The sequence below is a fragment of the Haliotis rubra genome, unplaced genomic scaffold (genome assembly GCF_003918875.1).
Source record: "Haliotis rubra isolate DU_JTF1 unplaced genomic scaffold, ASM391887v1 Scf30, whole genome shotgun sequence".
In the NCBI taxonomy this organism is placed as follows: domain Eukaryota; kingdom Metazoa; phylum Mollusca; class Gastropoda; order Lepetellida; family Haliotidae; genus Haliotis; species Haliotis rubra.
In genome coordinates, this window is record NW_025766969.1 from 2153253 (window position 1) to 2175837 (window position 22585).

Below are 22585 nucleotides of genomic sequence, written 5' to 3' on the forward strand. Positions count from 1 at the left end.
CGTTATGCCATCCCACCGATCTACCCATGGCTGCAGTAGTCATCTGCTGGTGGACAGCTGTGAAGCTCGTGTCTCCTGTAGCCATTACGGTTGACTGGGACGATCCCATACGTGTTGGCTGCAAGCAGTTTACGGGATCAGCCCATTATGCTCGTGCTGCTGCAATCCGCCTGTGCGGGAAAGGGTGGCTGGCCGAGAGGGCTTTTTATTTGGTTGTAGCCGTTGCCAGGTGAAACCCAGGGACTGAAGGCAGGGCCTGTGAGGCTTGCGCCATGGGCAAATCCTGCCTAAAGCCAAAGTCGTCGACATAATTCCTCCCGCTCGAAACCTTAAGCTTCTCCCTCCGTGGGGATTGCTCATCAGCTTCAGTTCGTAGGTGATACTCAGCTTTCCTGAGTAGAGCACCGCAACGACCTACGGGTATAGACTCCAGACCGTTGTCTCTTGAGTCTGTACAGCTCATGGCTGACTGGTTATTAGATTTTAAATTTTAGCCTCGTTTCTAATCGAATTTGCAAAGCATATATCTATGGACGAATGAATGTCCTCCTTAAGGGATGAAAATTATGCCCTATTGTCCAATTAATCCAATCATCTTAGAAAGTTCTTGACACAATGAAAATCCATTAAAAAAAGAGCAGGGAGGACCCGTGAGGCAGGAGGCACATAGAAAATGGAGATCCATGAATTATTGACATTGCTGACATGTGCAGACACATGCTTGTGACATTATGATTTTGGGCGGGAAAATTAGAGTTCAATAAAGTAGATGAAACGAAACCAATATGTACAAAATATAGAAGATGATTGTCAGAAACATCAACCAATGCGACAATGCTGACCAGGACTCTTGTAGTTCATAGAGCGGGTGGGTGTGCACTCAAGTGTAACGAAGCCGTTCATTGGCTGGTTCTTTTGCCGATTCCCTCACGGCTCATTGTGTGTGTGTATAATTGTATATAGAGGTGTTGGGTTTTGTAAATACATGCTCATTTTTTGTGTATAACATTTTGCAATCAACAGACATCATAACATGTCATGTGTACAAGTATCACACCTGCCTGTCTGTGTAATTACATAATGTGACAGAGACCAAACTCGGGCCATAAATCAATGCATTTTGTTTATGGTGTATAGCCTGATTGGTGTTAAGTTCAAATTGCATGAGGTCAGTGATCGCAGTTGTGTATTGAATATTGTCATTAGCAGACAGGCAGGCAGACACATAGGTGTCAATAAAACAGACATTGAGTTTTGTCTGTGACAACGACATATCTATATCACCGTTAAAAATTCTGTCAACGCTAAATAATGACATTGCTTTTAAGTATCGAACTGAGAAAGTGACTCGATAAGAAGAACGTGTGGTGAAATAGACAAATGAAATTATATAAACAGTTAATCCACTGTCATAACATATAAAAAGCTCACGCCTGTGAAATATCAACAAAACATTAGAAAAATAGCTCACACCAAAGCCTTCACCGAGTATTCACCGGACAACCCGCTTCCAAGCTGCTCGAACCTATTTCACTGCGCATGTGCTATGAGCCCAGCCCAGATGTTGAAACCACTTGAATTCCCCCAAGCGCGGGGGAAAATTGGCGAATCGTTTGAACTACGATTTCACGAGGGTTTTTTCATCGAGTTATTTTTCAACTTTATAAGTTGAATTTGCATTTTTGATGATTTGTTTCTGTAAGTCCATACCGAAAGGTATCAGAATCTGCAAAGTTGTGTGTTACGTTGCATGTGACCTTTCAGTTGTGACGTAAAATCAAAGAGAAAGCCATCAGCAACAGGCAGATATGACGTCATGTCAAGTGATACCACCTCTGCTCATTAATTGTCGGGTGTTTCCGTAATAGGCGGAAATACGAGTACGTCATTTTGTGTTGTTAATGCGATTTTACAAATTTTGTGTTCACTTTTAATCATGGAAGGTGACTTTTTTGAATGCCTCTACCCCTGTCAAAAGTTTTGTTTTCGTTCTTAATGAATTTTCTTTGCAGCAAGTTTGGCAATGACCTCGTCGACTCTGACTGGGAAGTCCTTGTGTCCATGGATCAAACAGAGGCTGCTGAACTGATCCTGTCCCATTGACAAACGCAAATAGGTCTTGACACGAGCAGTTCAGCAGTTGCAGTTATGACAGGCATTATCAGCAGGATGGCTAACATAGTGTGTAGACATGTTAGGGTTGACATCTTGATTAATACCTTCCAGCGTTTCCAGAATGGTTTCTGGCTATTTTGCTCCACTTAGTTACCCATCTCTGTATTTCATTTTCTGCTGCTTGATGATATGGCAGTTCAGCAGTATAATGTTCCAGGATCTCATGCTGTACATCTGCAGTCAGGGCATGTAGGCTTGAAGGGATAAGACAAGGAAAGATGTGCAAGGAAGCACCCTCTGGAGCGACCAGTCGGTTTTGTATTTCCGAAAGCAGGTGATCCACAAGAGGCAGGTATTGTGCCCTCTTGTAGTAGACTTTGGGTGTCTCAGCCGGAACGTTGACGCTATGCCACTGTCATCCAGCTAACCGAGGGTTTTTTGTATCAACGTCATACTTTTGGCCGACTTCCACAGCTTTCTGGAAAAGCTCTGTCCATACTTCATCGTCATTACCTTCACCTCTGAGCACAGTTTTGACAACTTTTGCTTCTTCCACAAAATCAACAGACTTCTTTTGCAGAAACTTGGAAAGAACAACTGTGGACTGGAGAACACGTTCAGCTGTCACAACACTTATGGTAAAGTCAAACCTGAGAATGTTGTTGTGATGGCTTCATGGTTTGTCATCTCCCATGTCTTTGAGGTTAACAACGTCAAAGCAACTCAAGAACGTGAACAAGGCATCAGCTTGTGCAGACCATCCTGGCTCACAGAGGGTTCGCAACTTCTCCTTCTGCTTCATGTCATTCGAGTTTGAACTGACGCTCTCTTTGAACTGGCCCATGCGCTTGGCAGAATATGAAAAGGCAAAGCTAATTTCTTGCAAAGTACTCATCATACTGCGTACTAACTGTTCTGATGACACATGAACAATTGCCAGATTGAGACAATGGGCATGGCAATGCAAATATATAGCTCCGGGCTTGAACACTGCTTGAACACTGTATGTTGGACATGCCGTCGTAACCCTGGCCTTTCATTTATGTTCATGTCAATGCCAAAGCTTTCTAAAGCTGTAAGGAAGTTCTGCGTCAAAGCCTCTCCAGTTGTGCTTTCAGCCTTGGGAAAGCCAAGCAAATCTTACCTGACCTCAAGCTTACCTTCAGGTTGAGAATGTATGAACCTCATACAAATAGCAACCTGTTCCATTGTTGATGCATCATCTGCAATGAGTGTGAAGCAGGGAGCTTTGTTGCAATACTTGACAAGATCTTCACGGATCTGACTAGCCACAAGCTCAATGATTTCATTTTGTATGCGGGGAGACAAGTATCTTACCCTGGGATCTCTACATTTGAGATGCTCTGCAAGTACAGGATCAGTTTTTGCTCTGTATTCCAATGTAGCAATAAAGTTACTCTCCTCCTTTGTGAGACTTGTGATGAAAGTGCACTTGTCGAAAACATGGTTTAGGTTGTTCCATTGTGTGCAGTGAGTGCAAAGGAAACAGTTGCTTTAACTCATGTCAAGCCACTGATAATTCAAATTCAGTGTTGAAAAGTAGTAGCAATAAGTTCAACTAACAGTTCCAAAACAATAACAAGCAATAGGAAGCATCCTAATGAACAAAAAAATCGGAGTGTGATAATTGTAACTATATATTTGTATATTGTCTTTTAATCTCAAAAAGACAAATTGAAACCTTGTGTGGATGAAACAAACTCCGTTGAAGTAGCAATTTAAACAATCGTTTATTAATAATACCATTCCTAATATCATTTCCATACTACTTCACAGCCCGATGGGGAAGGGGCGCTTGACATGTTCATTTGTATGAGTAGTGTAGTTAATCAGTATGCGTAAAAGTTTTAATCAAAATTTCTAATGATGTACTGCTGAACATTTCATTTGGGGTATTTATGTTTGAAAATATACATGACATATTTTGAATTTAATGTAATGTCATAAATGTAGCACAGGAAATCTCTCTTTGTGACAAGCTATGTTCACCGACTATGTGGAAACGATCTGTAACTATGTGAATGTCGTTTTAATAAAAGATAAGTTTGCCCCCAATATAGCGTTAATATATGTTATTTGTCAAAATATAGGCATTGAGGTTTATTAACTGTCAAACATAGTGATCATTTGAACTTTTCCAATTTGCATTATGTGCAAATAAAACATCAAATGTCACTCTTGTTGTTGTGTTCCTAAGTTTGTGACATGCAAGTCACTGTTTGCTTGATATCTCGACTTTTGACGTTTGGCCTTGAAAAAATGACTCCCCCCCAGCATCTGATTTTTTGTGTGACATAAAGAACACCCCATTAGTGACAGAAACACATAAATGATTTCTGTTGCAATTAGTTTGAAGTTAGATAATTTTTCATGTAGATTGACTAGCGTAAAGAGCGCATAAAAAACAAGTGGGTAATGTGAGTTATAGTTTTAAATATACACCTGGAAAAAAGTATTGCAACAGCTTCTTTTGTCATGAACAATGACATTTCACTGAATAGTAAGGAAACACAATGCCACAAATTGATGCAAATGGTAATGCATTGTTAAAAGAGTGTGTATTTGAATAGAAAATGACGACATTAATGCCCAGTTGATTGTCACTTCAATGATTTAATTACTGTTACAAATACTGGTGTAAATTCCGGTAAAACGTACACTGGAAATGTATGGGATTAGTAAGACAGTACGTGGGTTCACACACGTGTAATGCATATCTCATCCTAGGACACGAAAGAAATTGACCAAAACAGGTGATAATGTCAGTATCGAGTGTATCCACCTCCCACCAGGATGACCGATTGAAGACGCTCTCTCACAGAATGCACCAGACGCTGTATCTGTCTTCGAGGTAGTCTAAGTCTGCAAGATTCTGTACTGGTGGAACCCTCTCACACACACGGCGTCCTAAAATGTCCCAAACATGCTCAATTGGATTGAGATCTGGACTTCGTGCTGGCCATGGTAACGTTTATGATTGCTTTCTGGTGTAAGTAATCCATGTTTCTACGACGCCATACACATGCTCTGCCATCGACCGTGTACAGAACAAAACAACTTTCATCAGACCAGTGAACCTTCCTCCAGGATGCCAGGTTCCAGCCACGACGTGCTCTACACCAAGCTAAACGTGCGTCTTTGTGTCCATCTGTTAACAGGAGTAGTCTTATTGGTCGTCTATCACTATATCCCGCAGCTTTCAACCAGTTTCTGACCGTCCTGTGGGAAAGTTTTCAACACCGTACTTGTAGCAAATGGATTACGGCGTACATCTCTCATCCGAACTGCATCTTCTCTTGACAGATGTGCACCGGGGTCTAACTGAGCGGTGCCTGTCCCTAACATTTGCTGTTTGCTGATGTTTTCGTACCAACCTACTGATTGTGGAAGGATGATGACCAACTTGGATAGCAATCGGTCTCAAAGACATTCCAGCATTTCTCATGCCAATTATCTGCCATCTTTTAGCACTTGACAACTGAGGGGGACCCATTTCACCAGTTATTGTCCGCTTCAGTGCTTTGGTGTGATGATAACACGTTGCAATGATTAATGGCGCAAACTTGCTTTTCAGAACAACAAGAGTGCACATATTCAACAGGATGCAGCTGCAGCACGAACATCCATTGTAATCATGTAGGATGAGCCATATACACCAACAATATCATATCTATGAACCGTGCATCAGTCTGTGTAACAATATGTTATATTTTGCCAGTTGATTCTGGTGTTGCGATACTTTTTTCCAGGTGTATATATGTGACTATTAGTAGCTCACATAAATACAATGCTACATGTTTAATATGTGTTTTTGCCATCAAAATGCACTAAACTCTGTTTGATATTACTAATTTTCCCGATGCCGAAAACACTTTTAATAAACACAAAACATTTACACAATAGTTTTGAATTAGTTTAAGTAGACAAAACATACAAAAGCACATGACAATACAAGAACTGAAGAGGGCACTCCTTGTGAATTCTATTCACTGTCAGATGTCAAATACTCAGTAGGGTGTCTCACATATATACTCTAAAAAAAAAACACAGAAATTATACATAGGAAAAATTAGAAGTTTAGGAAAATATTTGACACAAACCAATCCATGCTGAAACCAACACATGTGGGGGAATGGTTGCTGACGACAAAACGTTTGAAAAAAGAAATGTTGAACAAAAATGTAATGTTACTCTCATGTCTGTAGTGAATCGCAAAAATATACCCTACATGAATGATTGCTACATCCAGTTCAGACATCTTCGTTCAAAACAACGGCCACATCATCCACAACAATTCAAATCCCTGGACTGCACCGAATTTCCAACCAGACAGTGCACAATTGGCTATGGGAAGCCAGACTTTTGCCAGAAGACCAGTTCAATGTCACGTCATTCCCTTCATCAACGTCAACGGTTGATCTTTGGAGCATGACAATGCTCGACCTCACGTTGCACATGTTTGACAGGACTTCCTCCAACAAAACAGTGTTCAGGTGTTACCTTTGTCCCCCACTGAACATCTATGGGATACTCTTGATCTAAGCTTGTGCCAGCATAATCCACCACCTCAGACAGTAAAAGAACTGCACACAACACTTCAGCAAGAGTATCAAAACATTCCTCAAGACAGCATTCGGCATCTCCTTTCTTCTATGGGTCACCGCTGCCAAGCTGTTATCAATGCTCATGGTGGTCACACCAGATACTGACATTTTACTTTGACCAAGTAGCTTTAATAGCCCACTTTCTGGATAATCATGTTTTGGAAATTTGTAAAGTCCTTTTTTGTAAAGAGCATATTTAGTGAAGTATGTTTGACTGTGAATTAATGAATTTACATAAGTCATTAATTTCATGATTTACGTTATGTTGCAATCAAATCCCCACCCTGGAGATCATATTTATTAAGTTTAATCATGCTTTAAATAGAATAAGTCCTGGAGGAGTGATCTGTCAAACTTGCTGAGAAAATTAAAATGTCTTTCCAAGAGTGGTTATTGAGCTATCAAAACATGATCATGAAATTGGGATTCAGACGTTTGTATTATTATCCAGGTCCAGTAAAGATATAATAGTGGCTGTTACACAATATTGTACATTACCAACTATGATGATAATTCTAAGAATACTACCTCCAACATTTGATTGCCTTATATGGCTGAAGTTTGTTTCTCAGTCCACAGGTTTACAAAGGAAAAAAATAATTAAACTTTTTCTTCTTTGGGGTCCCCCAAATGCTATCGACAGGAGTTACCTATCTTTGCAGGATTGGGGTATGGATGTGTTTGCCTAATCCTCAAGTGTTAGAGATAGTATTCAAAGAATCATTACCATTGTTGACAAAGTACCAAATTCTCAATACATCCTTCCAACACTTGATTGCCAAATCCCACATGGCTGGATGGGCTCTCAACTCAAGTAAGGAAGACAACCATAAACAAAAGAGACTGCCATCTGTTAAGACAAATATCCCTGCATTCAGATGTTGTGACAACACTTTGAATTCTTCTTGTTGATAACATGTAATTTTCTGACTAAAATTGATATTTTATACTTATCCTGACTCATGCTTATTTGGTTGTCTTCTTCCTCTTGCGAACTATAGTGGAGCACTTGAATCCCCTTTTGAAGCTCCCGTCAAAAAAGTGGACGTAAAATCACTCACCCCAGTTGCCTCCCTTGCATCCATCTTTTGGCGCGAAAAGGTCACATGATCGGCCATACTTGCTCACTCTCTCCGTTATTTCGAGCCCTGACACTTGGATTTGAAGGGAAATCCAGAGTGCCATGAGGGGAGGTTGGGAGGGCTAACCTCATGAGTTAGGATAAGTATAAAATATCAATTTTAGTCAGAAAATTACATATTTTTCCTTATCCTGACTCATGCTTAATTGCTTGTAGAATCCGTCGGAAATGGTGGTGGGTCAAGCCACTCTGGATTCTCTGCTGATTTACGTCCTTATACCCCCTTGGGAACTTCTAGTGGCATTTGTCCTTTCTTCCAGCTTCCTCTGATGAATGTTGGGGACCACAGCTTGTCAGATTTATCCTGGAATCTTCTCCTGACATTTTGTGTGGATTTTATACGACTTCATCTCTTGATGCATGCATCAATTGGAGAAGTGACCCTGCTTCATGTACAAGTAAGTCCTTACAAGTACCGGGTCTATCACTCATGCTAGCCTGTCCTAGACGTGCGCATGGACTGTAAAACCGTACTCTGTTGAGTGTTGGCTTTTACAAGTCACGTGACAAAAGGGTGAGATTTATCTCAGCGCCTTTGAGGTACCGTCAATTGTTGTGCTACAACAAGTGGCCCAAACTGGTGCATGCCGGAGATGTCCTCTGCAGCCATGTCTCTGAGGTAGTGGTTGGCAAACACTGTCTCCGACCTCCAGTAGCAACCCTCCGTTATTGTTGATATGGAGCAGTTTCCGTGCAGAGCTAGCGTGGATGCCAGTGCTCTGACTTCGTGAGGATTGGAGGCTCATGGAGGATCAAGTCCTGCTGCTTTATAGGCTCTCAATATGACGGCTCTCATCCATATTGATATGGTCGTACGTGAGACTTCTGTAGGTGTCTCCGTAGATAGAGGGATGAAAAGGCGCTTGAATTTTCGTCTCCTCAATTTAGACCTCTGTAGATATATTTTCAATGCTCTGACTGGATATAAGGATAGGTCTTGCATATCCTGTGGTCCTAATATCGACGAAAGTCCTGGGATATGGAATTGTCTGACCTGGCAGTTGATTCTTTGCTATAAAATCCCATCTTAGTCCCAGATGCACTGTGTCACGATGCGTGTCGAATCTTGTTCGTTCAAAGTCTAGAGCATGAATTTCCGACATCCTTGCCGCTGTAGCTAAGGCTACGAGGAACAGCGTTTTATGAGTTAATTTCTCATATGATGTCCTTTCTAGTGGTTCGTAATCTTCGCTGGTAAGATGTTGTAGAACTACGTTGAGATCCCAAGCAGGCGCCTTGAATTTTTCTATTGTTGGTCTTCTAACTTGAATGAGCGTAGTAGTGCCAGTATCTCTGGTACTTTTGTCAGTTTTATACCCGTCTTCATCGTGATAACTGAGCTCAAGGCCGCTAGGTATGTAGAGAGTGTAGATCCCTTCAATCGTTTTGTCTGTCAAAGATGACAAAGGTATTCCGCCACTTGAGGATGTGTTGCTTCGATTGCAGTGAAGCCTTTATTCCGAGCGTATTTCTCAAAACTTTGCCACTTGTCGTCATACAAGTTACGTGTTGATCTGCGTAGGGCTAAAGTTACTGCTTTGGCTGCTCTGGTGGAATATCCTCTTTTCCTCAAGCACGTCGTGATACGCTCCATGCGTGTAGTTGAAACATTGTTGGGTTTCTGTGTGCTTGCTTGGTGTGTGGATGAATCAGTAGATTTGGCCACTTTGAAAGTTGTAGGAATGGCTTTCCTATGTCTTGTATGAGGTTGGGGAACCACTCTCTCGCTGGCCAGTAAGGCGCGACCAAAATCAGTTGTAACTTGTTCGTCATTTTGATTTTCTGTAATACCTTCGGTATTAGTGCCGGTGAAGGGAACGCGTAAGCGTTTAGTCCTTCCCACAATATGCTCAAGGCGTCCGTTGCCCATGGTTGAGGATCTGGGACCAGAGAGACGAATGTTGGTAGTTGTTTGTTGAACTTGGTTGCAAACAAATCTACCAGTGGGGATCCTATTGTCCGAATGATGTCCTTGAATGCCTCTGGGTGTAGCATCCATTCCGTTGATGACGGCTTCATAGGACGGGATAGGGCGTCTGCTATCACATTTCTGGCTCCGGGAATGTGTGACACTTTTATGTCGATGTTCAGGTTGTCTACTATGCTGAATAGTTGAAAGCTGAGGTCCAACATGCTTCTTGACCTTGTTGACCCTTGTTTGTTGATGTAGAACGCCACTGTGGAGTTGTCCGTATGGATCATCAGTTGAGCGTTCCTTAGTATGCTGGACCAGTGTAGTAAGGCGTTTATGACTGCTTTCAACTCTAGCATGTTGATGTGTAGCTTCTGCTCCTGATTCGACCATTTTCCCGATGCCACTTTGTTGTTTAAGTGAGCTCCCCATCCTTGGTGGGACGCATCTGCGTAGAGATGTGTGTTGGATCCCGGCTCTGCTAAGTAGGTTCCTGCGCAGACATTTGACTTCTGTGTCCACCATAATAGGTATGGTTTCAGCTCGTTCGGTAGGACGACTGGATCCAGACTGTCTAGATGATCGTTGACAAACACTTGTAGTGGGCGCAAGAGTAATCTGCCTCTGCGTGTCATATCTTGCGCTGACGTGAGGAGTAGTGTTGGGAATTGGTTAAAATCTCATAATTGATGATTGCTTCATTACCACCGATCAATCATCGAAAATAATTGGTTAGCGTCATTTATGAAATTTGTTAATGCACAAAAAAATAAGGAAAAAACACATGTAGTTATTTTGGGGAGTTTGGGCAAAAGTTCACATCTCTAAAGGATGACTAGTATGTTAGGAACATAAATTTCTTGGTGTCTTTAAGATAAATTCAATCATGACTTGGAACAAGCTTATAATGCTTATGAAATGTAACAGACAAAACCAACCTTGTGAAAAATATTGTTGATGAAAACAAGTGTTCCAGAATTGTTTGTGTTCGAATAGGAGAAAATGTGATCGATTGCTTGGTCGTTTAGTCACTGCGACCAATCTTCGATTATTTCAATTAATCGGATCACCACTAGTGAGGAGACCGAGTAGACTCTGCCAATCTTGTAGTGGTAACGGAGAGAGTAGTATTTGTGATATCATCTGTTGTATCTTGATCCAACGATCCTCTGGGACTAATAGACGATTCGTTGAAGTGACGATTCGTATTCCTAGGAATTGTAGATCCTGTGTAGGCTCTAATTCCAATTGAGATGATTTACTAACCATCCTAGTTGAGTTAGTAGCTTGATCGTAAACGTCAGTTGTCGTCTGAGTAGATTGGGATCTTGATGAGCTTGAATCCCGTCGTCGAGGTAAAACGCACTGCGTAGACCTTGATGATGTAGGTAACTGATGATGGGCTTTGTCACTTGAGTAAACAACCAGAGGGCCGACGATATTCCAAACGGTAGTACCTTCCACTGGTAGTGGCGTCCGTTGAACAGGAATCGTAGGTACTTCCTTGAGTCCTGATGTATTGGGATGTGAAGATATGCATCCTGCAGATCTAAGCTGGCTAGATAATCTGATGGACGGATAATCTGCCTGAGTTGTGGAAGATGTACCATTTTGAATCTTGCGGGCCTTTTTAGATAATCCTGGTTGAACTTTTTCATGTTGTAAATCAGTCGGAACTTTTCTTTTGAGTTTTTCTTTGGGACCAGAAAAATCTGGGAGTAGAAACCTGGTGTGATGATTTGTATTTCTTCGATTGCCTTCTTGTCGAGTAGAGTCGTAATGGCATCGAGTAGTTTCTCCTTCTGATCGGTAGCATAGTTGTACATCTGAGGAGTTCTTGTTCTTGCTTGCAGTTCTATCTTGTAACCTCTGTGCAGTATCTGGGATACATAATCGTCTTGTAGAATTCACCAATTCTTCCAGTACAGTTGAAGGCGTCCACCCACTGGTGAGGGTTGTATGGGAACGGTTGGGGGTGGAAGACTCCAGTCGTTCCAACGCTGTCCATCAATGTCTAAAGTTCCTGGCACCTCTGAATCCTCTGCCTCTCCCGGGGTTACCTCTAGGAGCTCCGGTGGGGCGACAAAAGGAATCCTTGTATCCTTTGGAAGTGCCGTATTTCTTGTCTCTAGCTCTCTGTATCCCTGCAAACTTAGATTTGCCAGAGTAGCGCTGTGACGTCTGTCTGATAACGGTGGCCAGTGTATCGATGGACTTGATCATCATCACTTCCCTGGACTCCTTCGTAACTTCTTGAGCCACGTCCGCAGTTTCTCCTGCGAAGATATTCGTTGCTGCCCATGGAGCTCTGAATAGTGGCTTGGTAAACTTCTCACTCCATTTACAAGTTGATAGTAGACCTTGTCTGCGTAGCAGTGTTAATCCCGCCAATGTAGATGGTAGGTGTTCTGACATGAACTGTTGGTCTTTCTTTTGGGTTAATAAAGCTGAGTAGATCATCCGATCTTCTTCAGATGTAGAGTTTGCAAACTTTGCAATTAGTGTTTCGTTGATGGCCCTTGACCTGGCTAGTCCGAAGAAGGTACGTCTAGTGGTAGTGTCTAGTTGCGCTAGCTTCTTGTCCTCCACTTTATAAGTCCTGACGCGAGCGTCATTGATGAGTTTATAGTTTTCATCTACTTCTGGGGCCTTCATGAAGGGTTCCATATTGTGTAGTGAAAATCTCTTAGCATTAAACGGTGGAATGCTTTGACTCTGATACTTCGTTGCCTTCCTGAAGGCTGAGCTGAGGTTATCTGGGACTTCTAGTACTGGCTCTAAGGGTGGAAGCGTTAGCGTGTCACAATTGTTGTTAGACATTATGTACGTGTAGGCTTCATTATTCCCGTTAGAGGGTGATGCAAGCTCCAGACCATTAGCCATCCATGATTTGATCTCTGTATCTGAGAAGATAACTCCTCCATCATCCTCCGGTTTCGATGTGTCTCGTTCCCGAAGGTCGTTGCTGTTGGTCCTGATCTCTAGGTGGAGATCTATGTGTAGGCCTGCGTGTAGGCATTCGTGAATGCCTAATAGGAGTTGACTAGGTGATCTATATCTGCGTGGTGATGACCATGAAGATCTTGCCAAGGACCTGCGCGATGGTGACCTGTCTCTGTTGAATGCCTTCGTGAAGGCGTATCTCTTCTGCGTGGTGAACGCGTAGACCTCTGGTGTTTGTCTGAGTCCGAGGATGAAGATGATCTGCGATGCCTTTGCGAATACTCCTCGTCTGTAGCAGATGTTCTATCTTGGTTGTTGGTTCCAAGAGTGCCTTCACCAGTGGTCCTCCTGTGAATGCCTTCGCGAGATTCGTACGATCATTGTTGTCCTCCTGGGCGTTCCCTTCACGAACGTTATCTTCAAGTAGGTTGCATACTTCATCCCGTTGAGGTGTAGACGATGTTCGTCCTCCTTGCAGATTCGTCTGCTTCTCTGTAGACTTCTCCTGAGCGAACCTACGTTCCATCAGGTCCATCATCTGCTGGGTAAACTGCTGCATAAAGATGCCCGGGTTGAAGTTCTGCGCTGATAACTGCTGTTGCTGTACAGATAACGCCGCATCTGATAAGGTTGAGGTGTCATCTAAGGACTGCCTGTCCTCTCTGGTAGTTGCAGTCTGCGCAGATAGGCCGTCTGACTGCGTAGATATAGTTGCAGACGTCAGTGTAGAAGAAGATCTAGTCTTCTTCCGCGCCGGTACTTCAGGGATGAGGATCGGCGGCTCATCATACACGTCTGCTTCATCCGATGGGTTGATATCAGCGGCAAAGGATCTTGACTTCTTCGCTGCCCCCATAGACGACTTGATTGTAGACTTGTCTGAAGACGTCTTAGTCTTCGCAGCAGACTGTGTCCTGGTTTTCTTAGACTACGACGAGGATTGTTGAGTCGAAGATGATCTTTTCCTAAGGCCGGAACTCTCAATTCTCTGCTCAGCAGACGTCCCCGGCAGCACACTGGAATGATGTACCTCAACAGACAACAACCCACGGTTATTAGTGCATTCACCCTGTTGAGACATGACTAATAACTGCCATCTCAATTTGTCCTTGGCACATCTATGAACAGAATATAAATAATTAGAAAATTCAATTTGAGATAAATGCTGACAAATATTACAGCTGAGGCTGGAAGAACATATAGAAGTGCAGTTAGGACATAGTAAATACGGATCAGCAGCGGACAATTGAAACCTGCAAGAAATGCAAGTCTTCATAGAATGTAAACAAGTTGAGACATGTTGTCAACAACGTGAAAAACGGACAAATTTAGAATTAATTTCAAACCATATTGTTGGTAAATCCTTGATAAAGCCCTTATACAGCTAATTTAGTATAAAAGCCTAAAGATTCAAAGGATATATGCCGTATAGGGGACCCAACCGCTCTCACAACCGTCTACTAGGGCGAAGAAGGAGAGAGTGGGCAAGCATGCCCAATCATGTGACCTTTTCGCGCCAAAAGATGGATGCAAGGGAGGCAACTGGGGTGAGTGATTTTACGTCCATTTTTTTTAAGGGAGCTTCAAAAAGGGGATTCAAGTGTTCCACTATAGTTCGCAAGAGGAAGAAGACAAGCAATTAAGCATGAGTCAGGATAAGGAAAAATATACATTATAGTAGTTTTCTTACATCAATTCCTGTTAACAGTACATCTGATAACATCACCATGATGTCATCATGACCTAACTTCCAATCCATCAATGAAAACGGGATTTATCCTTGATTAATCTGATTACCAAGAATAACTTTAGTCTACAATTTGTTGCCTTAAACTCAAGTTATGCAGTGAGACATACACATGAGTTCACTACAACCAATCTCAGGTTACTGAAAGGTGTCTCTGCTTGTGCAGGTAGTTTTCCGCTCCAATGGTATCAAATCCAAGAAAAAGTGTCAAATCTAGTATAGTTGTGCATTTACATAGGGTAGCTTAGGCCTGAAGGTCAGTCAAAGCAGTTGGTCCACCAGGAGTGACAGTAGATCTGGAAACCATGGCCTGTGGGCCATGCTGGTGCCACTAGGTCAAGTGTCATTCTGTGATTCCTCGATTTCATCAGAACCTGGGGGATTATCATTGTTGGTCGAAAAAGTTTGGCTATCATGTTTTCAAATGAAGATAACATGGCATGTACTGCGAATGCATGAGGATCGGGATTGGACTGACATGTTTGCAGCTGATTATTGAGTTTAGCAAACAAGTCTATGTGAGGCTGTTCCAGGGGCCAGGGGAGAGCTATCAGACCAAATGCTTCCGGATGAAGAATCTATTCTGTCCTGAGAATCTTGTCTTGACGAGATTGAGCATGGGCAAGCAATTTCCCTGGATTGTGTCTGGTTGTGGATATTTTTCACAAAGTCTCATGAGCATCATCAGTTCCTGAGAGTGTGATCCTCCAAGCCTGTTGATATAGGCCACAACTGTAGAGTTCATAGCAATGAGGAGTAAGGTATGACGGCTCTCATCTCCAGAAAGTCCATGTACACAGGTGCATCTAAATTCCTGAAGTGGTTGTGTCCGCCTGATGGGCTCCTTATCCTGTGAGGGAGGTATCTGTGAAGAGATGATGATCTGGATGTTGCATCTGGATTGGAGTCTCATGAATGATGCTGTTGGACAGGCTCCATCTCAGGTGTTTGAATACTGTCATGAAGGTAGAGTCCAGCTGTGTCTCTTGATGATGATTGGGTACATCTGAGGTGCAGACGACCTCCTGATGTTAGATCCTGCATTGAAGTAAGGGCCCCTACCAGTGACATCCAATCAATGACAGTTTGAGGAGTGTGCTGATAGTCCAGGATCCGAGTCCATACATCCTGATAGCAGTGGTGGACAAACTTGTCCTGAAGTTGTAATAAATATGGACCGAATGTTCTTCTGAAAGTACTTGGGTTGAAGTTGAGATTGTCTTGATGTACCGAGCATAAATTGGCAAAGAAATATAGAAGAAAGTTTGAGTATTCTAAAATTCCTTTTTTGTCTGCATTGGGGCCTCTGTGGGTCATGCAATGTGTAGAAAGCATCCAATAACCTTGCTGCTTCTGTTCTATGAAGAACATGCATGCACAGGATACTCCTCAGGCAAAGTTATGGTGGCTGACAGCCACCTGGACTGTGACTTCAGATCCATGGTGTCATTGCTTGAGGTGTAGAGTCATGGTTTCCAACACATTATCTTGAGTTAAGGTTGAGATATTAGGTCAAATATCACCATAGTGTCCTCAGATTGTTTCTGCATTTTCTTCTCCTGACCTTTTTGATAAAAAAGGCAGGTATCTCGAACAAAGAGAGTCAAAGGTTGACAGATAAACACATTCCAAACAGTTATTACTGTAATCGTACTTTAATTTTATTTTTAATTTGTAAACTTGTGGACTCAGAAATAAGGTTTAGGAATAAAACAATCAAGTGTTTGAGGGGTGTATTCATGAGAAGTATTTAAATTCTGTCAAGAAATAAAAGCAACAGTTTGCAATTTCATCCTTGGGAGTGTGTAGTGCATGAAAATATTATACTACTCACACTTTGCTAAGGATCACAAGCCCGCCTCCGTGGTGTAGTGGTTAGAGCATCCGCCTCGAGAGCGGAAGGTTGTGGGTTCAATCCCTAAGGCGTCATACCAAAACTCGTTAAAATATGGTACATGTTGGTCCCTGCCTGGGGCTCGGCATTAATGGGTACATCAAGGACTGGTCGGCTCGGAGTCAGTATAATGTGTCTGAGTGGGGTATTCATGCTTCACTGCGGCATGGTATCTCAGTGGGCTAGCACTATAAAACCAGCTTCAGTCTGGGCTCATACAAGCAGCCGCACATACACATACACACGCATATAAATTCTCAAGCACGACGTTAACTCATTAAGGCCGAGAGCCGCATATATGGGGCAAATTAATCAGCTCCTCACAGCGAGAGACGCACTGTACCTATTATTTTAACCAATTTAGTAGTACTGAGCAAATATTAGCTTTTCTTACAAGAGATGCTACCTTTAGTGTCAATCAGAAGAAGTATTTAAAGTGTTTTGATAGCAATTGCTAATCACTATCTTAGGCTTATACAGCGCTTGGCAAATGAACACATGTCGGCGAGAAAGGGGATTATGATGTTTTTACAGAGGTAAGTGTCTGGTACTCTTCGTTGATAATGGATACTAAAAAACTTCTTTTGCACATTGATTGAATTAGATGTAATGGTTTAAAGGTTACTGAAGATTATATTTTCTTCAACTTCCTAATAAATAGGTAACAATATACGAAATTTCATGGACATACAAAGAATTCAAACACAATAGAATAGTTTGAATTTACTTTTCAGGTATTATTACGTTGTCATGTTTCATATAATAAAACATAATGTATAAACACAAATAATTATACATCCAAGCTCGAATAGATTAGACATAATTTAACTTACTAATTTGAAGCTTACTGAATTGTAACTAGTTATTTTCCATAATCTAAAGTTGATAATGTTACCTAATATAAAGTGATAAGTCGCGCCTTTGCATCGAATATATATACATGTCAGTGTTATTACAACAATGAAATCTTTTACTACGTTTGTTACAAAACACAGTAAGTTGGTAAATCAAAAGATTCTTATACATAGCCAGAAGTGAGTGAGTGAGTTATTACATGTAAACCATACAAAGGTATTTCAAGCATTTATGTTCACGCTGTTGAAAGTTACATGTTGATTTGAATTGTCAGTTTTCTATGCAATTTACATGAGCATTGTGTAAAACATTTGTATTTGATCTCTGTAATTATCAAATCCGGTGTAATTATCACGTGTATCAATGAACACAGTCTCTATTGATCCATCGTCAATAAAAGCTGGATAGTATATCAGTTACGGTAACTATATACACGCGCATAATCATTCAATCAGATCACAGTAATGAGATAAGCGAACACCTCTTTCGACCTTGAAATAACAGCCTCCGGTAGAATGCATGTGTAGTTACGCCCTTGTTGAAAGGTTTGTCCTGTGACAAGTGTAAAATAAACAGATGCGATGTTATATCATTGGACAACTTGCTTTATGGAGTCACGCCCCTCTCTCTAATGTTTATGCATACAAGCACATCTGTAATCTTATGAATCTCGTTTACATTCAGTATAAATATAGGCACACCCATCTTCATAAATATTTGGGGGCATTAAACTGCAAGTTTATACATTATAATAATTCAGTATTGTGTCACTTTTTAAATTCTATAATATGTGTACTTTAATTTGGAAATTCATTCGTATCAAGGTGAAAATTATATTTACATGTACAGCAAACCATTATGTTTTATGTACTAGTTGTGTGCACAAAATGTATATGAAAATAAATACTATCTCTACTCAATGGTTGGATTTCAATCACTTTGTTTACTTATCAAAAACATTAAAATGTGTTTTCGATCTCTCAGATCTATCTACTCCTATTTGTCTTATGTGTATATTTCATAGATCATTACGATTATGTACACGTCTGTTTACAATACACAAACTGTTACATGATAGCTTGAGTTGATAAAGCCGAAACCCAGCATATCGACTGGTCAACAGCATAGCCAAAAATCAATCTCTATCCAGCTGTTGAGTGACCAAACGTGGTCTTCAGAAATTTCGCCCACGCCCCATCACCTGTCCCTTCCTCTGTGACAGGTATCTCATGATACGATTGGTCATAGACAACAAATGATCAGCCACTATATTGAACAATTGGGATACCGCACGTTCTATTGGGGAAATTTGATGACGCCCTAACACATGACTCTTTGTTTCATGTCTATACAAGGAATCTGTATTATACAATTTTTATATGTATGTTCGTATGATAACGTATGTTTTTGCATTAAATCTAGATGGAACAAAGTTATGAATGTGCTCTTTGTTAGTCAGAGACTAGCGTAATAGTACTTTTCTTGAAATATACAGTTTACACTAGAAATGTATCGGCAAAAACGCTAATATTGTAGAAGATCATAAAGCATGTAAGTAAATTACAGTATGTCATTGTCATAGATGTTTTGTAAAATTAAACCTCACACAATGATATGGGAGAGAGAATTTGTTTATGTATGTCTCATCTCTTATATACAAAGAATGCATACATATGTTGATAAAATATAAATGTACAAGCCGTCAAAGGTCTACATGAGAAACTCGCAATAAAATTACATAAAACGTTGCAATGCATGATATGTACTCATATTATAGGCATAAGATTATGGTACTTGCTGCAATAATAGATATACAATTGACATTATTAATAACAGTGATTAAGAGGTGATAAGATACAAATTATGAGAGGATTTAATAATATATTTAAGATGTGAAGTGATTAATAACGTTGTAAGGTAGGAAGTCAGTAGCGGAGGTAATAAACATGAAAGTAGGTCGTTAAAGCTGATGGGGGCAAGGTGACTCATAGCTTAGGTAGGGAAAACTTGTTAGACTATCAAGATTGAGCGGCGTGTCCGGGACCTTGCTACCAGATCTTGGTACTATACGAGTCATATATGGTTAGGGGAGAGAAACTCTGATATTCCTGGAATACACCTCACGGTCTTGCAAATATGGTAGTGGGGGTACGAAATATAGGTGGGGGAGAGTAATAGATAGTCAGGTTATGGGTTATTGACCAATAGAAAAAATGAAAAAGGGTGTTGGCTGTGACGTAGGAACCCAGGTTTAAGCTGGAGCAAAGCTCAGAGACGGGAGAGTGGTGCGAGACTTGAAGCCGAGAACGAGTGTGCTCCTAGGAACCCCAAGCCTGGGGTCTAGGGCGCATCAGCTCTCCTCTCACTGTCACTAACTTTCGTACTAAGAAACAAACTCAAAGCACCAGCATTTCGACTGAGACTGAAGCTTCCCAGCTGAAGTCTTCTAATTATGTGACAAATAGAGTAGGTTGGACCAGCAACACAGTGTTAATAAAACTGTGGAACGAAGATTATCGTCTTGTGGTTGCTGGAGGAACTACGGTAAAGGTCCAAAGGGCCCTCGGGTACTGACACGGTACCTCTCGCACATCCCTTATCGTCAGGACCGAAGTACGAGGGTATACCGTAGTTCCGGTAAGAAACGCCCTCCCAGGTGTGGGATAACTGGCAGGTAAATTCCATCTACCTGTCAGGTAAAGGTGCTAGTCGGAACCCTTTGGATACTCACACATGCTTTCTTTTAACTTGTATCTTTACAACACAATTAAACAATCACAGCTTGTTTGTACGACTAGACAGTTTGCTGTCATCCCCGAAACCTGCCAGGGAAATCAGGTGTGAATAGCACTAATTAGCTTCGCAACAGCGAGCAGGGCGATCGGCAAGGGGTTCCAGGTGTTGAGTAGTGAAGTGGCTGTCGGGCTTAATTCACCGGGCCAATTTCACCTCACCTCACCTAACGATCACAAAAATTCACAACTTTACTTAAACGTAGATTTATAATTTGCAATTGTATCCATTTAAAACTGGATAAATAGTAATATGGTAACCCTTCTTTAGGCAAACACTCACTTTATCTAACCTTATGAACTTGATACACAAGTAACTATAAAAATGTTTTTCATGGCACCAATCAACCATTTTGCAAATCATGGAACGAGTCATTGACAAGTACACAACACTTGTGAATAGCAGGTATAGGTTAGACAAGTTGAAATGACAAGCTGAAACCTAGGATCCATGCTTACAATAAGCTTAGATATTTAAACCAAATCTGACCACACCACCACATACAGTTTTCTGTTGAATCCATGTTTTGATCCTAAGCAAAGTGTGAACAGTATAATATGCTCCAGAAAAATACATATCTAGGAACTGAATCAAACTTAGTGCTACGAAAAGAAAAAAATTCTAAAAATCCCTGAACAGCATACTGACAACCTGGTTTGTGTTCACAGTTTCATGAAAGAATATCTCTTAGTTTTAGAGATGTGATCTGGAAACACACCCTATTATGACCAGAGTCTAAGTCAAATTTGTTACCATCAAACATTAAAAAAAATAATTTTCAAATAACATAAGGTACCAGCTGACAACCTGTTTTTTTGTGTGTGCAAAGTTTGATAAAAGAATACCAATCAGTTTATGTAAACATAAAAAAAAAATGATAACAGACAGAGAGACATATTGATTATTGTATCCCCTGTATAACATAGCAGGGGATAATGGTGGAACGACAACTTATAGATCGAAGATCTCCATTTTAAGAACATATTGTCACTTTGAAGTATACATACCATCATGTGATATTCTTCATGACCATCTAAAGGTTCACAAACTATAGTTTTGATGGAATTCATAGGTATTTTGTCTGTTCTATCTGCAAAAAATAGATAAATAGAAAGGATTAAATGGTACATAGTAAGAGAGCATACATATACTGAATAATAATAATAATAATAATAATAATAAACCACCCGACCTCTCTGCTGTCATATTGCGATGCGAAAGCATATATTGAGATATGTATTGCAATATATTGCAAGAAGTTCTTTTTAACAAATTTTTTTTACTTATAATCAAGTTAATGCTTGGTTTATTAAGTAAAAACACGATAAAATCACTATGCTTGATTAATCTTTAATAAAAACTTTTAACCATGACAAAATAAAAAAGGAAAATAATATTTGGCACAAATGAAACAAGGAAAAGTGAGTGAGTGAGTGAGTTTAGATTTACTCTGAACTCAGCAATATTCCAGCTATATGGCGGCGGTCTGTAAATAATTGAGTCTGGACCAGACAATCCAGTTATCAACATCATGAGCATCAATCTGCACAATTGGGAGAAACAAGGAAAAGAACAATTGAACATCAGTTTGAACTAGTTTCTCCACTCTCGAAAAAAGACCTGAGATTTTAGACAGGACATGTCAGATATCACTAGTCATTAATTAAATATGTAAATATTTAAAACATTCAGATTCAAAACATTGCGAAACACTTGAACATAAATTAAGAACACAACTTGAAACTGAACTTAACTTGACTTCCAGTGTGAAAAAAGGAAATATTTTAAGATTTCTGAGTGTTACGAAGTTTTCCCGATTGCATGTCAAAATACCGGTTCCAATCAGCGTATCGCAATATGTATCGTTTTCAAATCTAAACTGGTAAATACCGGTAAACCGGTTATACTGCACAGCTCTAATAATTATACTAATAATATGAAATGTCGACTTTGCAGTGACATTACAGAGACTGTCCAACACCTTGTCAGCGGCACCAACAGCATATCTTGAAAGACATGATGGCATGGCTCGTTGCTTCCACTACCGTCTACTACTGCCTGCGGCTTTGACTCCGAGGTCCATCCATGGTATGACCCTGAACATGTCCAGGGCATCATGGAAAATCATGCTTTCAAACTTCTGTGGAATAGGGCCATATACAGCCTGAGAAGAATTCCAGCCAACAAACCTGATCTTGTCCTTTTTGATAAAGCCAATGAATTTATTTATATCATTGAATTTTCTGTCCCTTTTGACAGCAACGTGATTGGCAAGATTCAGGAAAAGCATACTAAATATGTGGACCTCTCCTTTGAAATGTCTCGCTTGCATCCCAATACACTGTCATCAGGCTCCCTATTGTTCTCGGTGCCCTTGGTTTGGTACCTCCTGATCTCTTGGTGCAGATCAGGAGAGTGCCCAGGTTCTCCATCGGGAGCACAGCCCTTCTGACACTCTGGGTAACGCAGAAGTTGCAGTGTTGGGGAGCCTTCACATTCTCCTGAAAGTTCTTGAAGAGTTTCACTAGGTAGCGTTTCCTGGGAGAAGTCCCACTCGCTG

General features: G+C 40.8%; 1 long non-coding RNA gene across 1 annotated transcript in view; it reads right to left on the minus strand.

Annotated features, from left to right (window-relative positions):
- LOC124282578 overlaps window positions 1-21117 on the minus strand; it is a 73739-nt gene extending 52622 nt beyond the window's left edge. The window contains exon 1 of the long non-coding RNA XR_006900194.1: window positions 21033-21117. This is a non-coding gene — a long non-coding RNA (uncharacterized LOC124282578). The remainder of the gene's footprint in view (window positions 1-21032) is intronic.
- Between the last annotated feature and the right edge of the window lie 1468 nt (window positions 21118-22585).